The sequence below is a fragment of the Lactuca virosa genome, chromosome 1 (assembly GCF_052849685.1).
Source record: "Lactuca virosa cultivar CGN04683 chromosome 1, Lactuca_virosa_CGN04683_v6, whole genome shotgun sequence".
Lineage (NCBI taxonomy): Eukaryota > Viridiplantae > Streptophyta > Magnoliopsida > Asterales > Asteraceae > Lactuca > Lactuca virosa.
Window position 1 is genome coordinate 261,280,759 of NC_136426.1, and position 18,719 is coordinate 261,299,477.

Consider the following 18,719-nt stretch of genomic DNA (forward strand, 5'->3'; position numbering starts at 1 on the left):
CATACAAGCAATAAGCATGGATAGTATTTCGGGTGCGATCATACCAGCACTAATGCACCGGATCCCATCAGAACTCCGCAGTTAAGCGTGCTTGGGCGAGAGTAGTACTAGGATGGGTGACCCCATGGGAAGTCCTCGTGTTGCACCCCCCTTTTTCGTTGTCCGTTTGCGTTTTTTTAGATTTTACGTGCGGTTTTTTTTTGTTTTTTTTCTTTCTTGCTATTTCTATGCTCGGGTGGCCTCCGCTTCATGGTTGATGGTCTTCGTATTTTTGGAACAGAGCTGATCGGTCACGTGGGTCCCACGCCTCGCGTACGAAAACAAAGGAGGTTCTGCGTCTTTTAAGACATACAAGCAATAAGCATGGATAGTATTTCGGGTGCGATCATACCAGCACTAATGCACCGGATCCCATCAGAACTCTGCAGTTAAGCGTGCTTGGGCGAGAGTAGTACTAGGATGGGTGACCCCCTGGGAAGTTCTCGTGTTGCACCCCCCTTTTTCGTTGTCCGTTTGCGTTTTTTTAGATTTTACGTGCGGTTTTTTTTTGTTTTTTTTTCTTTCTTGCTATTTCTATGCTCGGGTGGCCTCCGCTTCATGGTTGATGGTTTTTGTATTTTTGGAACGGAGCCGATCGGTCACGTGGGTTCCACGCCTCGCGTACGAAAACTAAAGGAGGTTCTGCGTCTTTTAAGACATACAAGCAATAAGCATGGATAGTATTTCGGGTGCGATCATACCAGCACTAATGCACCGGATCCCATCAGAACTCCGCAGTCAAGCGTGCTTGGGCGAGAGTAGTACTAGGATGGGTGACCCCCTGGGAAGTCCTCGTGTTGCACCCCCCTTTTTCGTTGTCCGTTTGCGTTTTTTTAGATTTTACGTGCGGTTTTTTTTTTCTTTCTTGCTATTTCTATGCTCGGGTGGCCTCCGCTTCATTGTTGATGGTTTTCGTATTTTTGGAACGGAGCCGATCGGTCACGTGGGTTCCACGCCTCGCGTACGAAAACAAAGGAGGTTCTGCGTCTTTTAAGACATAAAAGCAATAAGCATGGATAGTATTTCGGGTGCGATCATACCAGCACTAATGCACCGGATCCCATCAGAACTCCGCAGTTAAGCGTGCTTGGGCGAGAGTAGTACTAGGATGGGTGACCCCATGGGAAGTCCTCGTGTTGCACCCCCCTTTTTCGTTGTCCGTTTGCGTTTTTTTAGATTTTACGTGCGGTTTTTTTTTTTTGTTTTTTTTCTTTCTTGCTATTTCTATGCTCGGGTGGCCTCCGCTTCATGGTTGATGGTCTTCATATTTTTGGAACGGAGCTGATCGGTCACGTGGGTCCCACGCCTCGCGTACGAAAACAAAGGAGGTTCTGCGTCTTTTAAGACATACAAGCAATAAGCATGGATAGTATTTCGGGTGCGATCATACCAGCACTAATGCACCGGATCCCATCAGAACTCTGCAGTTAAGCGTGCTTGGGCGAGAGAAGTACTAGGATGGGTGACCCCCTGGGAAGTCCTCGTGTTGCACCCCCCTTTTTCGTTGTCCGTTTGCGTTTTTTTAGATTTTACGTGCGGTTTTTTTTTGTTTTTTTTTCTTTCTTGCTATTTCTATGCTCGGGTGGCCTCCGCTTCATGGTTGATGGTCTTCGTATTTTTGGAACGGAGCCGATCGGTCACGTGGGTTCCACGCCTCGCGTACGAAAACAAAGGAGGTTCTGCGTCTTTTAAGACATAAAAGCAATAAGCATTGATAGTATTTCGGGTGCGATCATACCAGCACTAATGCACCGGATCCCATCAGAACTCCGCAGTTAAGCGTGCTTGGGCGAGAGTAGTACTAGGATGGGTGACCCCCTGGGAAGTCCTCGTGTTGCACCCCCGTTTTTTCGTTGTCCGTTTGCGTTTTTTTAGATTTTACGTGCGGTTTTTTTTTGTTTTTTTTTCTTGCTATTTCTATGCTCGGGTGGCCTCCGTTTCATGGTTCATGGTCTTCGTATTTTTGGAACGGAGCCGATCGGTCACGTGGGTCCCACGCCTCGCGTACGAAAACAAAGGAGGTTCTGTGTCTTTTAAGACATACAAGCAATAAGCATGGACAATATTTCGGGTGCGATCATACCAGCACTAATGCACCGGATCCCATCAGAACTCCGCAGTTAAGCGTGCTTGGGCGAGAGTAGTACTAGGATGGGTGACCCCATGGGAAGTCCTCGTGTTGCACCCCCCTTTTTCGTTGTCCGTTTGCGTTTTTTTAGATTTTACGTGCGGTTTTTTTTTGTTTTTTTTCTTTCTTGCTATTTCTATGCTCGGGTGGCCTCCGCTTCATGGTTGATGGTCTTCGTATTTTTGGAACGGAGCTGATCGGTCACGTGGGTCCCACGCCTCGCGTACGAAAACAAAGGAGGTTCTGCGTCTTTTAAGACATACATGCAATAAGCATGGATAGTATTTCGGGTGCGATCATACCAGCACTAATGCACCGGATCCCATCAGAACTCTGCAGTTAAGCGTGCTTGGGCGAGAGTAGTACTAGGATGGGTGACCCCCTGGGAAGTCCTCATGTTGCACCCCCCTTTTTCGTTGTCCGTTTGCGTTTTTTTAGATTTTACGTGCGGTTTTTTTTTGTTTTTTTTTCTTTCTTGCTATTTCTATGCTCGGGTGGCCTCCGCTTCATGGTTGATGGTTTTCGTATTTTTGGAACGGAGCCGATCGGTCACGTGGGTTCCACGCCTCGCGTACGAAAACAAAGGAGGTTCTGCGTCTTTTAAGACATACAAGCAATAAGCATGGATAGTATTTCGGGTGCGATCATACCAGCACTAATGCACCGGATCCCATCAGAACTCCGCAGTCAAGCGTGCTTGGGCGAGAGTAGTACTAGGATGGGTGACCCCCTGGGAAGTCCTCGTGTTGTACCCCCCTTTTTCGTTGTCCGTTTGCGTTTTTTTAGATTTTACGTGCGGTTTTTTTTTGTTTTTTTTTTTCTTTCTTGCTATTTCTATGCTCGGGTGGCCTCCGTTTCATGGTTCATGGTCTTCGTATTTTTGGAACGGAGCCGATCGGTCACGTGGGTCCCACGCCTCGCGTACGAAAACAAAGGAGGTTCTGCGTCTTTTAAGACATACATGCAATAAGCATGGATAGTATTTCGGGTGCGATCATACCAGCACTAATGCACCGGATCCCATCAGAACTCCGCAGTTAAGCGTGCTTGGGCGAGAGTAGTACTAGGATGGGTGACCCCCTGGGAAGTCCTCGTGTTGCACCCCCCTTTTTCGTTGTCCGTTTGCGTTTTTTTAGATTTTACGTGCGGTTTTTTTTTCTTTCTTGCTATTTCTATGCTCGGGTGGCCTCCGCTTCATTGTTGATGGTTTTCGTATTTTTGGAACGGAGCCGATCGGTCACGTGGGTTCCACGCCTCGCGTACGAAAACAAAGGAGGTTCTGTGTCTTTTAAGACATACAAGCAATAAGCATGGACAATATTTCGGGTGCGATCATACCAGCACTAATGCACCGGATCCCATCAGAACTCCGCAGTTAAGCGTGCTTGGGCGAGAGTAGTACTAGGATGGGTGACCCCATGGGAAGTCCTCGTGTTGCACCCCCCTTTTTCGTTGTCCGTTTGCGTTTTTTTAGATTTTACGTGCGGTTTTTTTTTTTTGTTTTTTTTCTTTCTTGCTATTTCTATGCTCGGGTGGCCTCCGCTTCATGGTTGATGGTCTTCGTATTTTTGGAACGGAGCTGATCGGTCACGTGGGTCCCACGCCTCGCGTACGAAAACAAAGGAGGTTCTGCGTCTTTTAAGACATACAAGCAATAAGCATGGATAGTATTTCGGGTGCGATCATACCAGCACTAATGCACCGGATCCCATCAGAACTCTGCAGTTAAGCGTGCTTGGGCGAGAGAAGTACTAGGATGGGTGACCCCCTGGGAAGTCCTCGTGTTGCACCCCCCTTTTTCGTTGTCCGTTTGCGTTTTTTTAGATTTTACGTGCGGTTTTTTTTTGTTTTTTTTTCTTTCTTGCTATTTCTATGCTCGGGTGGCCTCCGCTTCATGGTTGATGGTCTTCGTATTTTTGGAACGGAGCCGATCGGTCACGTGGGTTCCACGCCTCGCGTACGAAAACAAAGGAGGTTCTGCGTCTTTTAAGACATAAAAGCAATAAGCATTGATAGTATTTCGGGTGCGATCATACCAGCACTAATGCACCGGATCCCATCAGAACTCCGCAGTTAAGCGTGCTTGGGCGAGAGTAGTACTAGGATGGGTGACCCCCTGGGAAGTCCTCGTGTTGCACCCCCGTTTTTTCGTTGTCCGTTTGCGTTTTTTTAGATTTTACGTGCGGTTTTTTTTTGTTTTTTTTTCTTGCTATTTCTATGCTCGGGTGGCCTCCGTTTCATGGTTCATGGTCTTCGTATTTTTGGAACGGAGCCGATCGGTCACGTGGGTCCCACGCCTCGCGTACGAAAACAAAGGAGGTTCTGTGTCTTTTAAGACATACAAGCAATAAGCATGGACAATATTTCGGGTGCGATCATACCAGCACTAATGCACCGGATCCCATCAGAACTCCGCAGTTAAGCGTGCTTGGGCGAGAGTAGTACTAGGATGGGTGACCCCATGGGAAGTCCTCGTGTTGCACCCCCCTTTTTCGTTGTCCGTTTGCGTTTTTTTAGATTTTACGTGCGGTTTTTTTTTGTTTTTTTTCTTTCTTGCTATTTCTATGCTCGGGTGGCCTCCGCTTCATGGTTGATGGTCTTCGTATTTTTGGAACGGAGCTGATCGGTCACGTGGGTCCCACGCCTCGCGTACGAAAACAAAGGAGGTTCTGCGTCTTTTAAGACATACATGCAATAAGCATGGATAGTATTTCGGGTGCGATCATACCAGCACTAATGCACCGGATCCCATCAGAACTCTGCAGTTAAGCGTGCTTGGGCGAGAGTAGTACTAGGATGGGTGACCCCCTGGGAAGTCCTCATGTTGCACCCCCCTTTTTCGTTGTCCGTTTGCGTTTTTTTAGATTTTACGTGCGGTTTTTTTTTGTTTTTTTTTCTTTCTTGCTATTTCTATGCTCGGGTGGCCTCCGCTTCATGGTTGATGGTTTTCGTATTTTTGGAACGGAGCCGATCGGTCACGTGGGTTCCACGCCTCGCGTACGAAAACAAAGGAGGTTCTGCGTCTTTTAAGACATACAAGCAATAAGCATGGATAGTATTTCGGGTGCGATCATACCAGCACTAATGCACCGGATCCCATCAGAACTCCGCAGTCAAGCGTGCTTGGGCGAGAGTAGTACTAGGATGGGTGACCCCCTGGGAAGTCCTCGTGTTGTACCCCCCTTTTTCGTTGTCCGTTTGCGTTTTTTTAGATTTTACGTGCGGTTTTTTTTTGTTTTTTTTTTCTTTCTTGCTATTTCTATGCTCGGGTGGCCTCCGTTTCATGGTTCATGGTCTTCGTATTTTTGGAACGGAGCCGATCGGTCACGTGGGTCCCACGCCTCGCGTACGAAAACAAAGGAGGTTCTGCGTCTTTTAAGACATACATGCAATAAGCATGGATAGTATTTCGGGTGCGATCATACCAGCACTAATGCACCGGATCCCATCAGAACTCCGCAGTTAAGCGTGCTTGGGCGAGAGTAGTACTAGGATGGGTGACCCCCTGGGAAGTCCTCGTGTTGCACCCCCCTTTTTCGTTGTCCGTTTGCGTTTTTTTAGATTTTACGTGCGGTTTTTTTTTCTTTCTTGCTATTTCTATGCTCGGGTGGCCTCCGCTTCATTGTTGATGGTTTTCGTATTTTTGGAACGGAGCCGATCGGTCACGTGGGTTCCACGCCTCGCGTACGAAAACAAAGGAGGTTCTGCGTCTTTTAAGACATAAAAGCAATAAGCATGGATAGTATTTCGGGTGCGATCATACCAGCACTAATGCACCGGATCCCATCAGAACTCCGCAGTTAAGCGTGCTTGGGCGAGAGTAGTACTAGGATGGGTGACCCCATGGGAAGTCCTCGTGTTGCACCCCCCTTTTTCGTTGTCCGTTTGCGTTTTTTTAGATTTTACGTGCGGTTTTTTATTTTGTTTTTTTTCTTTCTTGCTATTTCTATGCTCGGGTGGCCTCCGCTTCATGGTTGATGGTCTTCGTATTTTTGGAACGGAGCTGATCGGTCACGTGGGTCCCACGCCTCGCGTACGAAAACAAAGGAGGTTCTGCGTCTTTTAAGACATACAAGCAATAAGCATGGATAGTATTTCGGGTGCGATCATACCAGCACTAATGCACCGGATCCCATCAGAACTCTGCAGTTAAGCGTGCTTGGGCGAGAGAAGTACTAGGATGGGTGACCCCCTGGGAACTCCTCGTGTTGCACCCCCCTTTTTCGTTGTCCGTTTGCGTTTTTTTAGATTTTACGTGCGGTTTTTTATTGTTTTTTTTTCTTTCTTGCTATTTCTATGTTCGAGTGGCCTCCGCTTCATGGTTGATGGTCTTCGTATTTTTGGAACGGAGCCGATCGGTCACGTGGGTTCCACGCCTCGCGTACGAAAACAAAGGAGGTTCTGCGTCTTTTAAGACATAAAAGCAATAAGCATGGATAGTATTTCGGGTGCGATCATACCAGCACTAATGCACCGGATCCCATCAAAACTCCGCAGTTAAGCGTGCTTGGGCGAGAGTAGTACTAGGATGGGTGACCCCCTGGGAAGTCTTGTGTTGCACCCCCGTTTTTTCGTTGTCCGTTTGCGTTTTTTTAGATTTTACGTGCGGTTTTTTTTTGTTTTTTTTTTCTTGCTATTTCTATGCTCGGGTGGCCTCCGTTTCATGGTTCATGGTCTTCGTATTTTTGGAACGGAGCCGATCGGTCACGTGGGTCCCACGCCTCGCGTACGAAAACAAAGGAGGTTCTGTGTCTTTTAAGACATACAAGCAATAAGCATAGACAATATTTCGGGTGCGATCATACCAGCACTAATGCACCGGATCCCATCAGAACTCCGCAGTTAAGCGTGCTTGGGCGAGAGTAGTACTAGGATGGGTGACCCCATGGGAAGTCCTCGTGTTGCACCCCCCTTTTTCGTTGTCCGTTTGCGTTTTTTTAGATTTTACGTGCGGTTTTTTTTTTTTTTTTTCTTTCTTGCTATTTCTATGCTCGGGTGGCCTCCGCTTCATGGTTGATGGTCTTCGTATTTTTGGAACGGAGATGATCGGTCACGTGGGTCCCACGCCTCGCGTACGAAAACAAAGGAGGTTCTGCGTCTTTTAAGACATACAAGCAATAAGCATGGATAGTATTTCGGGTGCGATCATACCAGCACTAATGCACCGGATCCCATCAGAACTCCGCAGTCAAGCGTGCTTGGGCGAGAGTAGTACTAGGATGGGTGATCCCCTGGGAAGTCCTCGTGTTGCACCCCCCTTTTTCGTTGTCCGTTTGCGTTTTTTTAGATTTTACGTGCGGTTTTTTTTTGTTTTTTTTTCTTTCTTGCTATTTCTATGCTCGGGTGGCCTTCGTTTCATGGTTCATGGTCTTCGTATTTTTGGAACGGAGCCGGTCGGTCACGTGGGTCCCACGCCTCGCGTACGAAAACAAAGGAGGTTCTGCGTCTTTTAAGACATACATGCAATAAGCATGAATAGTATTTCGGGTGCGATCATACCAGCACTAATGCACCGGATCCCATCAGAACTCTGCAGTTAAGCGTGCTTGGGCGAGAGTAGTACTAGGATGGGTGACCCCCTGGGAAGTCCTCGTGTTGCACCCCCTTTTTTCGTTGTCCGTTTGCGTTTTTTTAGATTTTACGTGCGGTTTTTTTTGTTTTTTTTTTCTTTCTTGCTATTTCTATGCTCGGGTGGCCTCCGCTTCATGGTTGATGGTTTTCGTATTTTTGGAACGGAGCCGATCGGTCACGTGGGTTCCACGCCTCGCGTACGAAAACAAAGGAGGTTCTGCGTCTTTTAAGACATACAAGCAATAAGCATGGATAGTATTTCGGGTGTGATCATACCAGCACTAATGCACCGGATCCCATCAGAACTCCGCAGTTAAGCGTGCTTGGGCGAGAGTAGTACTAGGATGGGTGACCCCCTGCGAAGTCCTCGTGTTGCACCCCCCTTTTTCGTTGTCCGTTTGCGTTTTTTTAGATTTTACGTGCGGTTTTTTTTTGTTTTTTTTTCTTTCTTGCTATTTCTATGCTCGGGTGGCCTCCGTTTCATGGTTCATGGTCTTCGTATTTTTGGAACGGAGCCGATCGGTCACGTGGGTCCCACGCCTCGCGTACGAAAACAAAGGAGGTTCTGCGTCTTTTAAGACATACAAGCAATAAGCATGGATAGTATTTCGGGTGCGATCATACCAGCACTAATGCACCGGATCCCATCAGAACTCCGCAGTTAAGCGTGCTTGGGCGAGAGTAGTACTAGGATGGGTGACCCCATGGGAAGTCCTCGTGTTGCACCCCCCTTTTTCGTTGTCCGTTTGCGTTTTTTTAGATTTTACGTGCGGTTTTTTTTTTGTTTTTTTTCTTTCTTGCTATTTCTATGCTCGGGTGGCCTCCGCTTCATGGTTGATGGTCTTCGTATTTTTGGAACAGAGCTGATCGGTCACGTGGGTCCCACGCCTCGCGTACGAAAACAAAGGAGGTTCTGCGTCTTTTAAGACATACAAGCAATAAGCATGGATAGTATTTCGGGTGCGATCATACCAGCACTAATGCACCGGATCCCATCAGAACTCTGCAGTTAAGCGTGCTTGGGCGAGAGTAGTACTAGGATGGGTGACCCCCTGGGAAGTCCTCGTGTTGCACCCCCCTTTTTCGTTGTCCGTTTGCGTTTTTTTAGATTTTACGTGCGGTTTTTTTTTGTTTTTTTTTCTTTCTTGCTATTTCTATGCTCGGGTGGCCTCCGCTTCATGGTTGATGGTCTTCGTATTTTTGGAACGGAGCCGATCGGTCACGTGGGTTCCACGCCTCGCGTACGAAAACAAAGGAGGTTCTGCGTCTTTTAAGACATAAAAGCAATAAGCATGGATAGTATTTCGGGTGCGATCATACCAGCACTAATGCACCGGATCCCATCAGAACTCCGCAGTTAAGCGTGCTTGGGCGAGAGTAGTACTAGGATGGGTGACCCCCTGGGAAGTCCTCGTGTTGCACCCCCGTTTTTTCGTTGTCCGTTTGCGTTTTTTTAGATTTTACGTGCGGTTTTTTTTTGTTTTTTTTTCTTGCTATTTCTATGCTCGGGTGGCCTCCGTTTCATGGTTCATGGTCTTCGTATTTTTGGAACGGAGCCGATCGGTCACGTGGGTCCCACGCCTCGCGTACGAAAACAAAGGAGGTTCTGTGTCTTTTAAGACATACAAGCAATAAGCATGGACAATATTTCGGGTGCGATCATACCAGCACTAATGCACCGGATCCCATCAGAACTCCGCAGTTAAGCGTGCTTGGGCGAGAGTAGTACTAGGATGGGTGACCCCCTGGGAAGTCCTCGTGTTGCACCCTCGTTTTTTCGTTGTCCGTTTGCGTTTTTTTAGATTTTACGTGCGGTTTTTTTTTGTTTTTTTTTCTTGCTATTTCTATGCTCGGGTGGCCTCCGTTTCATGGTTCATGGTCTTCGTATTTTTGGAACGGAGCCGATCGGTCACGTGGGTCCCACGCCTCGCGTACAAAAACAAAGGAGGTTCTGTGTCTTTTAAGACATACAAGCAATAAGCATGGACAATATTTCGGGTGCGATCATACCAGCACTAATGCACCGGATCCCATCAGAACTCCGTAGTTAAGCGTGCTTGGGCGAGAGTAGTACTAGGATGGGTGACCCCCTGGGAAGTCCTCGTGTTGCACTCCCTTTTTCGTTGTCCGTTTGCGTTTTTTTAGATTTTACGTGCGGTTTTTTTTTGTTTTTTTTTTCTTTCTTGCTATTTCTATGCTCGGGTGGCCTCCGTTTCATGGTTCATGGTCTTCGTATTTTTGGAACGGAGCCGATCGGTCACGTGGGTCCCACGCCTCGCGTACGAAAACAAAGGAGGTTCTGCGTCTTTTAAGACATACAAGCAATAAGCATGGATAGTATTTCGGGTGCGATCATACCAGCACTAATGCACCGGATCCCATCAGAACTCCGCAGTTAAGCGTGCTTGGGCGAGAGTAGTACTAGGATGGGTGACCCCCTGGGAAGTCCTCGTGTTGCACCCCCCTTTTTCGTTGTCCGTTTGCGTTTTTATAGATTTTACGTGCGGTTTTTTTTTGTTTTTTTTTCTTTCTTGCTATTTCTATGCTCGGGTGGCCTCCGCTTCATGGTTGATGGTTTTCGTATTTTTGGAACGGAGCCGATCGGTCACGTGGGTTCCACGCCTCGCGTACGAAAACAAAGGAGGTTCTGCGTCTTTTAAGACATACAAGCAATAAGCATGGATAGTATTTCGGGTGCGATCATACCAGCACTAATGCACCGGATCCCATCAGAACTCCGCAGTCAAGCGTGCTTGGGCGAGAGTAGTACTAGGATGGGTGACCCCCTGGGAAGTCCTCGTGTTGCACCCCCCTTTTTCGTTGTCCGTTTGCGTTTTTTTAGATTTTACGTGCGGTTTTTTTTTGTTTTTTTTTTCTTGCTATTTCTATGCTCGGGTGGCCTCCGTTTCATTGTTCATGGTCTTCGTATTTTTGGAACGGAGCCGATCGGTCACGTGGGTCCCACGCCTCACGTACGAAAACAAAGGAGGTTCTGCGTCTTTTAAGACATACAAGCAATAAGCATGGATAGTATTTCGGGTGCGATCATACCAGCACTAATGCACCGGATCCCATCAGAACTCCGCAGTTAAGCGTGCTTGGGCGAGAGTAGTACTAGGATGGGTGACCCCCTGGGAAGTCCTCGTGTTGCACCCCCCCGTTTTCGTTGTCCGTTTGCGTTTTTTTAGATTTTACGTGCGGTTTTTTTTTTGTTTTTTTTTCTTGCTATTTCTATGCTCGGGTGGCCTCCGTTTCATGGTTCATGGTCTTCGTATTTTTGGAACGGAGCCGATCGGTCACGTGGGTCCCACGCCTCGCGTACGAAAACAAAGGAGGTTCTGTGTCTTTTAAGACATACAAGCAATAAGCATGGACAATATTTCGGGTGCGATCATACCAGCACTAATGCACCGGATCCCATCAGAACTCCGCAGTTAAGCGTGCTTGGGCGAGAGTAGTACTAGGATGGGTGACCCCATGGGAAGTCCTCGTGTTGCACCCCCCTTTTTCGTTGTCCGTTTTCGTTTTTTTAGATTTTATGTGCGGTTTTTTTTTTGTTTTTTTCTTTCTTGCTATTTCTATGCTCGGGTGGCCTCCGCTTCATGGTTGATGGTCTTCGTATTTTTGGAACGGAGCTGATCGGTCACGTGGGTCCCACGCCTCGCGTACGAAAACAAAGGAGGTTCTGCGTCTTTTAAGACATACAAGCAATAAGCATGGATAGTATTTCGGGTGCGATCATACCAGCACTAATGCACCGGATCCCATCAGAACTCTGCAGTTAAGCGTGCTTGGGCGAGAGAAGTACTAGGATGGGTGACCCCCTGGGAAGTCCTCGTGTTGCACCCCCCTTTTTCGTTGTCCGTTTGCGTTTTTTTAGATTTTACGTGCGGTTTTTTTTTTGTTTTTTTTTCTTTCTTGCTATTTCTATGCTCGGGTGGCCTCCGCTTCATGGTTGATGGTCTTCGTATTTTTGGAACGGAGCCGATCGGTCACGGGGGTTCCACGCCTCGCGTACGAAAACAAAGGAGGTTCTGCGTCTTTTAAGACATAAAAGCAATAAGCATGGATAGTATTTCGGGTGCGATCATACCAGCACTAATGCACCGGATCTCATCAGAACTCCGCAGTTAAGCGTGCTTGGGCGAGAGTAGTACTAGGATGGGTGACCCCCTGGGAAGTCCTCGTGTTGCACCCCCGTTTTTTCGTTGTCCGTTTGCGTTTTTTTAGATTTTACGTGCGGTTTTTTTTTGTTTTTTTTTTCTTGCTATTTCTATGCTCGGGTGGCCTCCGTTTCATGGTTCATGGTCTTCGTATTTTTGGAACGGAGCCGATCGGTCACGTGGGTCCCACGCCTCGCGTACGAAAACAAAGGAGGTTCTGTGTCTTTTAAGACATACAAGCAATAAGCATGGACAATATTTCGGGTGCGATCATACCAGCACTAATGCACCGGATCCCTTCAGAACTCCGCAGTTAAGCGTGCTTGGGCGAGAGTAGTACTAGGATGGGTGACCCCATGGGAAGTCCTCGTGTTGCACCCCCCCTTTTTCGTTGTCCGTTTGCGTTTTTTTAGATTTTACGTGCGGTTTTTTTTAGTTTTTTTTTTCTTTCTTGCTATTTCTATGCTCGGGTGGCCTCCGCTTCATGGTTGATGGTCTTCGTATTTTTGGAACGGAGCTGATCGGTCACGTGGGTCCCACGCCTCGCGTACGAAAACAAAGGAGGTTCTGCGTCTTTTAAGACATACAAGCAATAAGCATGGATAGTATTTCGGGTGCGATCATACCAGCACTAATGCACCGGATCCCATCAGAACTCCGCAGTCAAGCGTGCTTGGGCGAGAGTAGTACTAGGATGGGTGATCCCCTGGGAAGTCCTCGTGTTGCACCCCCCTTTTTCGTTGTCCGTTTGCGTTTTTTTAGATTTTGCGTGCGGTTTTTTTTTGTTTTTTTTTCTTTCTTGCTATTTCTATGCTCGGGTGGCCTTCGTTTCATGGTTCATGGTCTTCGTATTTTTGGAACGGAGCCGGTCGGTCACGTGGGTCCCACGCCTCGCGTACGAAAACAATGGAGGTTCTGCGTCTTTTAAGACATACATGCAATAAGCATGGATAGTATTTCGGGTGCGATCATACCAGCACTAATGCACCGGATCCCATCAGAACTCTGTAGTTAAGCGTGCTTGGGCGAGATTAGTACTAGGATGGGTGACCCCCTGGGAAGTCCTCGTGTTGCACCCCCCTTTTTCGTTGTCCGTTTGCGTTTTTTTAGATTTTACGTGCGGTTTTTTTTGTTTTTTTTTCTTTCTTGCTATTTCTATGCTCGGGTGGCCTCCGCTTCATGGTTGATGGTTTTCGTATTTTTGGAACGGAGCCGATCGGTCACGTGGGTTCCACGCCTCGCGTACGAAAACAAAGGAGGTTCTGCGTCTTTTAAGACATAAAAGCAATAAGCATGGATAGTATTTCGGGTGCGATCATACCAGCACTAATGCACCGGATCCCATCAGAACTCCGCAGTCAAGCGTGCTTGGGCGAGAGTAGTACTAGGATGGGTGACCCCCTGGGAAGTCCTCGTGTTGCACCCCCGTTTTTTCGTTGTCCGTTTGCGTTTTTTTAGATTTTACGTGCGGTTTTTTTTTGTTTTTTTTTTCTTGCTATTTCTATGCTCGGGTGGCCTCCGTTTCATGGTTCATGGACTTCGTATTTTTGGAACGGAGCCGATCGGTCACGTGGGTCCCACGCCTCGCGTACGAAAACAAAGGAGGTTCTGTGTCTTTTAAGACATACAAGCAATAAGCATGGACAGTATTTCGGGTGCGATCATACCAGCACTAATGCACCGGATCCCATCAGAACTCCGCAGTTAAGCGTGCTTGGGCGATAGTAGTACTAGGATGGGTGACCCCCTGGGAAGTCCTCGTGTTGCACCCCCCTTTTTCGTTGTCCGTTTGCGTTTTTTTAGATTTTACGTGCGGTTTTTTTTTTCTTTCTTGCTATTTCTATGCTCGTGTGGCCTCCGCTTCATTGTTGATGGTTTTCGTAGTTTTGGAACGGAGCCGATCGGTCACGTGGGTTCCACGCCTCGCGTACGAAAACAAAGGAGGTTCTGCGTCTTTTAAGACATAAAAGCAATAAGCATGGATAGTATTTCGGGTGCGATCATACCAGCACTAATGCACCGGATCCCATCAGAACTCCGCAGTTAAGCGTGCTTGGGGGAGAGTAGTACTAGGATGGGTGACCCCCTGGGAAGTCCTCGTGTTGCACCCCCCCGTTTTCGTTGTCCGTTTGCGTTTTTTTAGATTTTACGTGCGGTTTTTTTTTTGTTTTTTTTTCTTGCTATTTCTATGCTCGGGTGGCCTCCGTTTCATGGTTCATGGTCTTCGTATTTTTGGAACGGAGCCGATCGGTCACGTGGGTCCCACGCCTCGCGTACGAAAACAAAGGAGGTTCTGTGTCTTTTAAGACATACAAGCAATAAGCATGGACAATATTTCGGGTGCGATCATACCAGCACTAATGCACCGGATCCCATCAGAACTCCGCAGTTAAGCGTGCTTGGGCGAGAGTAGTACTAGGATGGGTGACCCCATGGGAAGTCCTCGTGTTGCACCCCCCTTTTTCGTTGTCCGTTTTCGTTTTTTTAGATTTTATGTGCGGTTTTTTTTTGTTTTTTTTCTTTCTTGCTATTTCTATGCTCGGGTGGCCTCCGCTTCATGGTTGATGGTCTTCGTATTTTTGGAACGGAGCTGATCGGTCACGTGGGTCCCACGCCTCGCGTACGAAAACAAAGGAGGTTCTGCGTCTTTTAAGACATACAAGCAATAAGCATGGATAGTATTTCGGGTGCGATCATACCAGCACTAATGCACCGGATCCCATCAGAACTCTGCAGTTAAGCGTGCTTGGGCGAGAGAAGTACTAGGATGGGTGACCCCCTGGGAAGTCCTCGTGTTGCACCCCCCTTTTTCGTTGTCCGTTTGCGTTTTTTTAGATTTTACGTGCGGTTTTTTTTTGTTTTTTTTTCTTTCTTGCTATTTCTATGCTCGGGTGGCCTCCGCTTCATGGTTGATGGTCTTCGTATTTTTGGAACGGAGCCGATCGGTCACGTGGGTTCCACGCCTCGCGTACGAAAACAAAGGAGGTTCTGCGTCTTTTAAGACATAAAAGCAATAAGCATGGATAGTATTTCGGGTGCGATCATACCAGCACTAATGCACCGGATCTCATCAGAACTCCGCAGTTAAGCGTGCTTGGGCGAGAGTAGTACTAGGATGGGTGACCCCCTGGGAAGTCCTCGTGTTGCACCCCCGTTTTTTCGTTGTCCGTTTGCGTTTTTTTAGATTTTACGTGCGGTTTTTTTTTGTTTTTTTTTCTTGCTATTTCTATGCTCGGGTGGCCTCCGTTTCATGGTTCATGGTCTTCGTATTTTTGGAACGGAGCCGATCGGTCACGTGGGTCCCACGCCTCGCGTACGAAAACAAAAGAGGTTCTGTGTCTTTTAAGACATACAAGCAATAAGCATGGACAATATTTCGGGTGCGATCATACCAGCACTAATGCACCGGATCCCTTCAGAACTCCGCAGTTAAGCGTGCTTGGGCGAGAGTAGTACTAGGATGGGTGACCCCATGGGAAGTCCTCGTGTTGCACCCCCCTTTTTCGTTGTCCGTTTGCGTTTTTTTAGATTTTACGTGCGGTTTTTTTTTGTTTTTTTTTTCTTTCTTGCTATTTCTATGCTCGGGTGGCCTCCGCTTCATGGTTGATGGTCTTCGTATTTTTGGAACGGAGCTGATCGGTCACGTGGGTCCCACGTCTCGCGTACGAAAACAAAGGAGGTTCTGCGTCTTTTAAGACATACAAGCAATAAGCATGGATAGTATTTCGGGTGCGATCATACCAGCACTAATGCACCGGATCCCATCAGAACTCCGCAGTCAAGCGTGCTTGGGCGAGAGTAGTACTAGGATGGGTGATCCCCTGGGAAGTCCTCGTGTTGCACCCCCCTTTTTCGTTGTCCGTTTGCGTTTTTTTAGATTTTACGTGCGGTTTTTTTTTGTTTTTTTTTTCTTTCTTGCTATTTCTATGCTCGGGTGGCCTTCGTTTCATGGTTCATGGTCTTCGTATTTTTGGAACGGAGCCGGTCGGTCACGTGGGTCCCACGCCTCGCGTACGAAAACAATGGAGGTTCTGCGTCTTTTAAGACATACATGCAATAAGCATGGATAGTATTTCGGGTGCGATCATACCAGCACTAATGCACCGGATCCCATCAGAACTCTGTAGTTAAGCGTGCTTGGGCGAGATTAGTACTAGGATGGGTGACCCCCTGGGAAGTCCTCGTGTTGCACCCCCCTTTTTCGTTGTCCGTTTGCGTTTTTTTAGATTTTACGTGCGGTTTTTTTTGTTTTTTTTTCTTTCTTGCTATTTCTATGCTCGGGTGGCCTCCGCTTCATGGTTGATAGTTTTCGTATTTTTGGAACGGAGCCGATCGGTCACGTGGGTTCCACGCCTCGCGTACGAAAACAAAGGAGGTTCTGCGTCTTTTAAGACATAAAAGCAATAAGCGTGGATAGTATTTCGGGTGCGATCATACCAGCACTAATGCACCGGATCCCATCAGAACTCCGCAGTCAAGCGTGCTTGGGCGAGAGTAGTACTAGGATGGGTGACCCCCTGGGAAGTCCTCGTGTTGCACCCCCGTTTTTTCGTTGTCCGTTTGCGTTTTTTTAGATTTTACGTGCGGTTTTTTTTTGTTTTTTTTTCTTGCTATTTCTATGCTCGGGTGGCCTCCGTTTCATGGTTCATGGACTTCGTATTTTTGGAACGGAGCCGATCGGTCACGTGGGTCCCACGCCTCACGTACGAAAACAAAGGAGGTTCTGTGTCTTTTAAGACATACAAGCAATAAGCATGGACAATATTTCGGGTGCGATCATACCAGCACTAATGCACCGGATCCCATCAGAACTCCGCAGTTAAGCGTGCTTGGGCGAGAGTAGTACTAGGATGGGTGACCCCATGGGAAGTCCTCGTGTTGCACCCCCCTTTTTCGTTGTCCGTTTTCGTTTTTTTAGATTTTATGTGCGGTTTTTTTTTTGTTTTTTTTCTTTCTTGCTATTTCTATGCTCGGGTGGCCTCCGCTTCATGGTTGATGGTCTTCGTATTTTTGGAACGGAGCTGATCGGTCACGTGGGTCCCACGCCTCGCGTACGAAAACAAAGGAGGTTCTGCGTCTTTTAAGACATACAAGCAATAAGCATGGATAGTATTTCGGGTGCGATCATACCAGCACTAATGCACCGGATCCCATCAGAACTCTGCAGTTAAGCGTGCTTGGGCGAGAGAAGTACTAGGATGGGTGACCCCCTGGGAAGTCCTCGTGTTGCACCCCCCTTTTTCGTTGTCCGTTTGCGTTTTTTTAGATTTTACGTGCGGTTTTTTTTTGTTTTTTTTTCTTTCTTGCTATTTCTATGCTCGGGTGGCCTCCGCTTCATGGTTGATGGTCTTCGTATTTTTGGAACGGAGCCGATCGGTCACGTGGGTTCCACGCCTCGCGTACGAAAACAAAGGAGGTTCTGCGTCTTTTAAGACATAAAAGCAATAAGCATGGATAGTATTTCGGGTGCGATCATACCAGCACTAATGCACCGGATCTCATCAGAACTCCGCAGTTAAGCGTGCTTGGGCGAGAGTAGTACTAGGATGGGTGACCCCCTGGGAAGTCCTCGTGTTGCACCCCCGTTTTTTCGTTGTCCGTTTGCGTTTTTTTAGATTTTACGTGCGGTTTTTTTTTGTTTTTTTTTCTTGCTATTTCTATGCTCGGGTGGCCTCCGTTTCATGGTTCATGGTCTTCGTATTTTTGGAACGGAGCCGATCGGTCACGTGGGTCCCACGCCTCGCGTACGAAAACAAAAGAGGTTCTGTGTCTTTTAAGACATACAAGCAATAAGCATGGACAATATTTCGGGTGCGATCATACCAGCACTAATGCACCGGATCCCTTCAGAACTCCGCAGTTAAGCGTGCTTGGGCGAGAGTAGTACTAGGATGGGTGACCCCATGGGAAGTCCTCGTGTTGCACCCCCCTTTTTCGTTGTCCGTTTTCGTTTTTTTAGATTTTATGTGCGGTTTTTTTTTTGTTTTTTTTCTTTCTTGCTATTTCTATGCTCGGGTGGCCTCCGCTTCATGGTTGATGGTCTTCGTATTTTTGGAACGGAGCTGATCGGTCACGTGGGTCCCACGCCTCGCGTACGAAAACAAAGGAGGTTCTGCGTCTTTTAAGACATACAAGCAATAAGCATGGATAGTATTTCGGGTGCGATCATACCAGCACTAATGCACCGGATCCCATCAGAACTCTGCAGTTAAGCGTGCTTGGGCGAGAGAAGTACTAGGATGGGTGACCCCCTGGGAAGTCCTCGTGTTGCACCCCCCTTTTTCGTTGTCCGTTTGCGTTTTTTTAGATTTTACGTGCGGTTTTTTTTTGTTTTTTTTTCTTTCTTGCTATTTCTATGCTCGGGTGGCCTCCGCTTCATGGTTGATGGTCTTCGTATTTTTGGAACGGAGCCGATCGGTCACGTGGGTTCCACGCCTCGCGTACGAAAACAAAGGAGGTTCTGCGTCTTTTAAGACATAAAAGCAATAAGCATGGATAGTATTTCGGGTGCGATCATACCAGCACTAATGCACCGGATCTCATCAGAACTCCGCAGTTAAGCGTGCTTGGGCGAGAGTAGTACTAGGATGGGTGACCCCCTGGGAAGTCCTCGTGTTGCACCCCCGTTTTTTCGTTGTCCGTTTGCGTTTTTTTAGATTTTACGTGCGGTTTTTTTTTGTTTTTTTTTCTTGCTATTTCTATGCTCGGGTGGCCTCCGTTTCATGGTTCATGGTCTTCGTATTTTTGGAACGGAGCCGATCGGTCACGTGGGTCCCACGCCTCGCGTACGAAAACAAAAGAGGTTCTGTGTCTTTTAA

General features: G+C 47.5%; 54 non-coding genes across 54 annotated transcripts; all 54 read left to right on the plus strand.

Moving 5' to 3' along the window:
* Window positions 1-30: 30 nt before the first annotated feature.
* LOC145152767 (5S ribosomal RNA) lies at window positions 31-149 on the plus strand. Its single transcript, XR_013733289.1, has one exon. It is a non-coding gene; the product is annotated as a 5S ribosomal RNA (ribosomal RNA).
* Window positions 150-377: 228 nt separating this feature from the next.
* Window positions 378-496, plus strand: LOC145154543 (5S ribosomal RNA). Its single transcript, XR_013735015.1, has one exon. It is a non-coding gene; the product is annotated as a 5S ribosomal RNA (ribosomal RNA).
* A 230-nt stretch (window positions 497-726) lies between these two features.
* Window positions 727-845, plus strand: LOC145154687 (5S ribosomal RNA). Its single transcript, XR_013735149.1, has one exon. It is a non-coding gene; the product is annotated as a 5S ribosomal RNA (ribosomal RNA).
* Window positions 846-1,065: 220 nt separating this feature from the next.
* On the plus strand, window positions 1,066-1,184 carry LOC145152769 (5S ribosomal RNA). The gene has a single exon (XR_013733291.1). It is a non-coding gene; the product is annotated as a 5S ribosomal RNA (ribosomal RNA).
* A 231-nt stretch (window positions 1,185-1,415) lies between these two features.
* LOC145138788 (5S ribosomal RNA) lies at window positions 1,416-1,534 on the plus strand. Its single transcript, XR_013721725.1, has one exon. It is a non-coding gene; the product is annotated as a 5S ribosomal RNA (ribosomal RNA).
* A 229-nt stretch (window positions 1,535-1,763) lies between these two features.
* LOC145153351 (5S ribosomal RNA) lies at window positions 1,764-1,882 on the plus strand. Its single transcript, XR_013733865.1, has one exon. It is a non-coding gene; the product is annotated as a 5S ribosomal RNA (ribosomal RNA).
* Window positions 1,883-2,108: 226 nt separating this feature from the next.
* LOC145152770 (5S ribosomal RNA) lies at window positions 2,109-2,227 on the plus strand. The gene has a single exon (XR_013733292.1). It is a non-coding gene; the product is annotated as a 5S ribosomal RNA (ribosomal RNA).
* A 228-nt stretch (window positions 2,228-2,455) lies between these two features.
* Window positions 2,456-2,574, plus strand: LOC145146506 (5S ribosomal RNA). The gene has a single exon (XR_013727448.1). It is a non-coding gene; the product is annotated as a 5S ribosomal RNA (ribosomal RNA).
* A 229-nt stretch (window positions 2,575-2,803) lies between these two features.
* On the plus strand, window positions 2,804-2,922 carry LOC145144295 (5S ribosomal RNA). The gene has a single exon (XR_013725306.1). It is a non-coding gene; the product is annotated as a 5S ribosomal RNA (ribosomal RNA).
* A 231-nt stretch (window positions 2,923-3,153) lies between these two features.
* On the plus strand, window positions 3,154-3,272 carry LOC145153363 (5S ribosomal RNA). Its single transcript, XR_013733876.1, has one exon. It is a non-coding gene; the product is annotated as a 5S ribosomal RNA (ribosomal RNA).
* A 219-nt stretch (window positions 3,273-3,491) lies between these two features.
* Window positions 3,492-3,610, plus strand: LOC145152771 (5S ribosomal RNA). The gene has a single exon (XR_013733293.1). It is a non-coding gene; the product is annotated as a 5S ribosomal RNA (ribosomal RNA).
* Window positions 3,611-3,841: 231 nt separating this feature from the next.
* On the plus strand, window positions 3,842-3,960 carry LOC145138793 (5S ribosomal RNA). The gene has a single exon (XR_013721726.1). It is a non-coding gene; the product is annotated as a 5S ribosomal RNA (ribosomal RNA).
* A 229-nt stretch (window positions 3,961-4,189) lies between these two features.
* On the plus strand, window positions 4,190-4,308 carry LOC145153376 (5S ribosomal RNA). Its single transcript, XR_013733888.1, has one exon. It is a non-coding gene; the product is annotated as a 5S ribosomal RNA (ribosomal RNA).
* Window positions 4,309-4,534: 226 nt separating this feature from the next.
* On the plus strand, window positions 4,535-4,653 carry LOC145152772 (5S ribosomal RNA). Its single transcript, XR_013733294.1, has one exon. It is a non-coding gene; the product is annotated as a 5S ribosomal RNA (ribosomal RNA).
* Window positions 4,654-4,881: 228 nt separating this feature from the next.
* LOC145146507 (5S ribosomal RNA) lies at window positions 4,882-5,000 on the plus strand. The gene has a single exon (XR_013727449.1). It is a non-coding gene; the product is annotated as a 5S ribosomal RNA (ribosomal RNA).
* A 229-nt stretch (window positions 5,001-5,229) lies between these two features.
* Window positions 5,230-5,348, plus strand: LOC145144296 (5S ribosomal RNA). Its single transcript, XR_013725307.1, has one exon. It is a non-coding gene; the product is annotated as a 5S ribosomal RNA (ribosomal RNA).
* Window positions 5,349-5,578: 230 nt separating this feature from the next.
* On the plus strand, window positions 5,579-5,697 carry LOC145153387 (5S ribosomal RNA). Its single transcript, XR_013733899.1, has one exon. It is a non-coding gene; the product is annotated as a 5S ribosomal RNA (ribosomal RNA).
* Window positions 5,698-5,916: 219 nt separating this feature from the next.
* Window positions 5,917-6,035, plus strand: LOC145152773 (5S ribosomal RNA). The gene has a single exon (XR_013733295.1). It is a non-coding gene; the product is annotated as a 5S ribosomal RNA (ribosomal RNA).
* Window positions 6,036-6,265: 230 nt separating this feature from the next.
* Window positions 6,266-6,384, plus strand: LOC145142814 (5S ribosomal RNA). Its single transcript, XR_013723879.1, has one exon. It is a non-coding gene; the product is annotated as a 5S ribosomal RNA (ribosomal RNA).
* Window positions 6,385-6,613: 229 nt separating this feature from the next.
* On the plus strand, window positions 6,614-6,731 carry LOC145147233 (5S ribosomal RNA). The gene has a single exon (XR_013728142.1). It is a non-coding gene; the product is annotated as a 5S ribosomal RNA (ribosomal RNA).
* Window positions 6,732-6,958: 227 nt separating this feature from the next.
* Window positions 6,959-7,077, plus strand: LOC145152774 (5S ribosomal RNA). The gene has a single exon (XR_013733296.1). It is a non-coding gene; the product is annotated as a 5S ribosomal RNA (ribosomal RNA).
* A 227-nt stretch (window positions 7,078-7,304) lies between these two features.
* LOC145144071 (5S ribosomal RNA) lies at window positions 7,305-7,423 on the plus strand. Its single transcript, XR_013725092.1, has one exon. It is a non-coding gene; the product is annotated as a 5S ribosomal RNA (ribosomal RNA).
* A 229-nt stretch (window positions 7,424-7,652) lies between these two features.
* On the plus strand, window positions 7,653-7,771 carry LOC145155048 (5S ribosomal RNA). The gene has a single exon (XR_013735509.1). It is a non-coding gene; the product is annotated as a 5S ribosomal RNA (ribosomal RNA).
* A 229-nt stretch (window positions 7,772-8,000) lies between these two features.
* On the plus strand, window positions 8,001-8,119 carry LOC145137509 (5S ribosomal RNA). Its single transcript, XR_013721094.1, has one exon. It is a non-coding gene; the product is annotated as a 5S ribosomal RNA (ribosomal RNA).
* Window positions 8,120-8,348: 229 nt separating this feature from the next.
* Window positions 8,349-8,467, plus strand: LOC145152775 (5S ribosomal RNA). The gene has a single exon (XR_013733297.1). It is a non-coding gene; the product is annotated as a 5S ribosomal RNA (ribosomal RNA).
* Window positions 8,468-8,696: 229 nt separating this feature from the next.
* On the plus strand, window positions 8,697-8,815 carry LOC145155049 (5S ribosomal RNA). Its single transcript, XR_013735510.1, has one exon. It is a non-coding gene; the product is annotated as a 5S ribosomal RNA (ribosomal RNA).
* Window positions 8,816-9,044: 229 nt separating this feature from the next.
* On the plus strand, window positions 9,045-9,163 carry LOC145153399 (5S ribosomal RNA). Its single transcript, XR_013733910.1, has one exon. It is a non-coding gene; the product is annotated as a 5S ribosomal RNA (ribosomal RNA).
* A 226-nt stretch (window positions 9,164-9,389) lies between these two features.
* Window positions 9,390-9,508, plus strand: LOC145152596 (5S ribosomal RNA). The gene has a single exon (XR_013733127.1). It is a non-coding gene; the product is annotated as a 5S ribosomal RNA (ribosomal RNA).
* Window positions 9,509-9,734: 226 nt separating this feature from the next.
* Window positions 9,735-9,853, plus strand: LOC145153531 (5S ribosomal RNA). The gene has a single exon (XR_013734033.1). It is a non-coding gene; the product is annotated as a 5S ribosomal RNA (ribosomal RNA).
* Window positions 9,854-10,082: 229 nt separating this feature from the next.
* On the plus strand, window positions 10,083-10,201 carry LOC145153411 (5S ribosomal RNA). The gene has a single exon (XR_013733921.1). It is a non-coding gene; the product is annotated as a 5S ribosomal RNA (ribosomal RNA).
* A 229-nt stretch (window positions 10,202-10,430) lies between these two features.
* On the plus strand, window positions 10,431-10,549 carry LOC145154688 (5S ribosomal RNA). Its single transcript, XR_013735150.1, has one exon. It is a non-coding gene; the product is annotated as a 5S ribosomal RNA (ribosomal RNA).
* Window positions 10,550-10,775: 226 nt separating this feature from the next.
* Window positions 10,776-10,894, plus strand: LOC145153423 (5S ribosomal RNA). Its single transcript, XR_013733932.1, has one exon. It is a non-coding gene; the product is annotated as a 5S ribosomal RNA (ribosomal RNA).
* A 227-nt stretch (window positions 10,895-11,121) lies between these two features.
* Window positions 11,122-11,240, plus strand: LOC145152776 (5S ribosomal RNA). Its single transcript, XR_013733298.1, has one exon. It is a non-coding gene; the product is annotated as a 5S ribosomal RNA (ribosomal RNA).
* Window positions 11,241-11,468: 228 nt separating this feature from the next.
* Window positions 11,469-11,587, plus strand: LOC145138799 (5S ribosomal RNA). Its single transcript, XR_013721728.1, has one exon. It is a non-coding gene; the product is annotated as a 5S ribosomal RNA (ribosomal RNA).
* Window positions 11,588-11,817: 230 nt separating this feature from the next.
* LOC145154314 (5S ribosomal RNA) lies at window positions 11,818-11,936 on the plus strand. The gene has a single exon (XR_013734791.1). It is a non-coding gene; the product is annotated as a 5S ribosomal RNA (ribosomal RNA).
* Window positions 11,937-12,163: 227 nt separating this feature from the next.
* LOC145134131 (5S ribosomal RNA) lies at window positions 12,164-12,282 on the plus strand. Its single transcript, XR_013718940.1, has one exon. It is a non-coding gene; the product is annotated as a 5S ribosomal RNA (ribosomal RNA).
* Window positions 12,283-12,513: 231 nt separating this feature from the next.
* Window positions 12,514-12,632, plus strand: LOC145144073 (5S ribosomal RNA). The gene has a single exon (XR_013725094.1). It is a non-coding gene; the product is annotated as a 5S ribosomal RNA (ribosomal RNA).
* Window positions 12,633-12,861: 229 nt separating this feature from the next.
* On the plus strand, window positions 12,862-12,980 carry LOC145136841 (5S ribosomal RNA). Its single transcript, XR_013720733.1, has one exon. It is a non-coding gene; the product is annotated as a 5S ribosomal RNA (ribosomal RNA).
* Window positions 12,981-13,208: 228 nt separating this feature from the next.
* Window positions 13,209-13,327, plus strand: LOC145154689 (5S ribosomal RNA). Its single transcript, XR_013735151.1, has one exon. It is a non-coding gene; the product is annotated as a 5S ribosomal RNA (ribosomal RNA).
* Window positions 13,328-13,554: 227 nt separating this feature from the next.
* Window positions 13,555-13,673, plus strand: LOC145144298 (5S ribosomal RNA). The gene has a single exon (XR_013725309.1). It is a non-coding gene; the product is annotated as a 5S ribosomal RNA (ribosomal RNA).
* A 220-nt stretch (window positions 13,674-13,893) lies between these two features.
* On the plus strand, window positions 13,894-14,012 carry LOC145145540 (5S ribosomal RNA). The gene has a single exon (XR_013726507.1). It is a non-coding gene; the product is annotated as a 5S ribosomal RNA (ribosomal RNA).
* Window positions 14,013-14,239: 227 nt separating this feature from the next.
* Window positions 14,240-14,358, plus strand: LOC145152777 (5S ribosomal RNA). The gene has a single exon (XR_013733299.1). It is a non-coding gene; the product is annotated as a 5S ribosomal RNA (ribosomal RNA).
* Window positions 14,359-14,586: 228 nt separating this feature from the next.
* On the plus strand, window positions 14,587-14,705 carry LOC145138806 (5S ribosomal RNA). Its single transcript, XR_013721732.1, has one exon. It is a non-coding gene; the product is annotated as a 5S ribosomal RNA (ribosomal RNA).
* Window positions 14,706-14,934: 229 nt separating this feature from the next.
* Window positions 14,935-15,053, plus strand: LOC145154317 (5S ribosomal RNA). The gene has a single exon (XR_013734793.1). It is a non-coding gene; the product is annotated as a 5S ribosomal RNA (ribosomal RNA).
* Window positions 15,054-15,279: 226 nt separating this feature from the next.
* On the plus strand, window positions 15,280-15,398 carry LOC145134144 (5S ribosomal RNA). Its single transcript, XR_013718953.1, has one exon. It is a non-coding gene; the product is annotated as a 5S ribosomal RNA (ribosomal RNA).
* A 230-nt stretch (window positions 15,399-15,628) lies between these two features.
* Window positions 15,629-15,747, plus strand: LOC145144074 (5S ribosomal RNA). The gene has a single exon (XR_013725095.1). It is a non-coding gene; the product is annotated as a 5S ribosomal RNA (ribosomal RNA).
* Window positions 15,748-15,977: 230 nt separating this feature from the next.
* Window positions 15,978-16,096, plus strand: LOC145136856 (5S ribosomal RNA). The gene has a single exon (XR_013720738.1). It is a non-coding gene; the product is annotated as a 5S ribosomal RNA (ribosomal RNA).
* Window positions 16,097-16,324: 228 nt separating this feature from the next.
* Window positions 16,325-16,443, plus strand: LOC145154690 (5S ribosomal RNA). The gene has a single exon (XR_013735152.1). It is a non-coding gene; the product is annotated as a 5S ribosomal RNA (ribosomal RNA).
* Window positions 16,444-16,669: 226 nt separating this feature from the next.
* On the plus strand, window positions 16,670-16,788 carry LOC145152778 (5S ribosomal RNA). The gene has a single exon (XR_013733300.1). It is a non-coding gene; the product is annotated as a 5S ribosomal RNA (ribosomal RNA).
* Window positions 16,789-17,017: 229 nt separating this feature from the next.
* On the plus strand, window positions 17,018-17,136 carry LOC145138812 (5S ribosomal RNA). The gene has a single exon (XR_013721734.1). It is a non-coding gene; the product is annotated as a 5S ribosomal RNA (ribosomal RNA).
* Window positions 17,137-17,365: 229 nt separating this feature from the next.
* Window positions 17,366-17,484, plus strand: LOC145154318 (5S ribosomal RNA). The gene has a single exon (XR_013734794.1). It is a non-coding gene; the product is annotated as a 5S ribosomal RNA (ribosomal RNA).
* A 226-nt stretch (window positions 17,485-17,710) lies between these two features.
* On the plus strand, window positions 17,711-17,829 carry LOC145134151 (5S ribosomal RNA). The gene has a single exon (XR_013718954.1). It is a non-coding gene; the product is annotated as a 5S ribosomal RNA (ribosomal RNA).
* A 229-nt stretch (window positions 17,830-18,058) lies between these two features.
* Window positions 18,059-18,177, plus strand: LOC145138819 (5S ribosomal RNA). The gene has a single exon (XR_013721738.1). It is a non-coding gene; the product is annotated as a 5S ribosomal RNA (ribosomal RNA).
* Window positions 18,178-18,406: 229 nt separating this feature from the next.
* Window positions 18,407-18,525, plus strand: LOC145154319 (5S ribosomal RNA). The gene has a single exon (XR_013734795.1). It is a non-coding gene; the product is annotated as a 5S ribosomal RNA (ribosomal RNA).
* Window positions 18,526-18,719: the final 194 nt, after the last annotated feature.